This window comes from Penaeus monodon, chromosome 30 (genome assembly GCF_015228065.2).
Source record: "Penaeus monodon isolate SGIC_2016 chromosome 30, NSTDA_Pmon_1, whole genome shotgun sequence".
In the NCBI taxonomy this organism is placed as follows: domain Eukaryota; kingdom Metazoa; phylum Arthropoda; class Malacostraca; order Decapoda; family Penaeidae; genus Penaeus; species Penaeus monodon.
In genome coordinates, this window is record NC_051415.1 from 10,733,700 (window position 1) to 10,734,210 (window position 511).

The window sequence follows — 511 nt, forward strand, 5'->3', positions numbered from 1 at the left end:
AATGCTAATACCCTTTTTTCAAATGATACTATAACTTATCCCCAGACAACTTTATATTAAAATAACGACACATCAGATTTCAAACATCCATTGATATATAAAAAAGAAAGAAAGAGGAAACGAAAACCTAACTAAATAAAGGCAGTCAACTGTCCCTTTAACATACTGCACACGCCATGGTCCTCCCTGAAGTTGGAATTACTCTTGATTAAATCCAGTAACGCGTAGATGTTCCTCTTGATTCACAGCTAACGGGACATTTTTGTAAGCGAAGGAAAGAAATGTAAGAAACTGGTGGCGTATTTATTGTTTTTATTGAATTAGGGATGCTATATTTTTTTCTAAATCATGTCAAGGAGGTCATATTGTATGGAAACTTGATTTAAGAAACTGTGATACATAAGGAAAACGAGAGAGGGAGAGGTTGGGAACGGGGGAGTAGGAGGAAGGGAGAAAGAATGGTGAGGATATAAAATAAGGGATTAGAAAAACTAAACTAAAAGGCTGACAC